We start from the raw sequence: 400 nt of genomic DNA on the forward strand, positions 1-400 counted from the left end.
TTAAAATAACTGCATTAAACTATTATTTATCTTGATGACTGTTTTGGTGCCCCTTAAATTTTGGCTGTAGATTTTGGAAACAAAAACGTTAGATCCTGAGAGTTGCTTCTCTTTTATGTCTTGCCACATACCCTGAGAACCAGCTTGAACTGAGGGAAAGAGGAAGGGGAAGTTCAGGGAGGACAGACGTAAGAGAAACCTGGATATACTATCTAGCCACACGTAGACTTAGAGGTTTGACCTCAACCTCAAAGGCTGGTTCCAGCTCTCATACCATAAAAACAGAAACAGGAAAACCAACCAGTGTCTGTCGAGTGGATTCTGACTCATGGTGACGCATGTGTGTCAGAGTAGAACTGCTCCATAGTGCTTTCAAGGCTCTGACCTTTTGGAAGCAGAT

This window comes from Trichechus manatus, unplaced genomic scaffold, assembly GCF_000243295.1.
Source record: "Trichechus manatus latirostris isolate Lorelei unplaced genomic scaffold, TriManLat1.0 scaffold00049, whole genome shotgun sequence".
Lineage (NCBI taxonomy): Eukaryota > Metazoa > Chordata > Mammalia > Sirenia > Trichechidae > Trichechus > Trichechus manatus.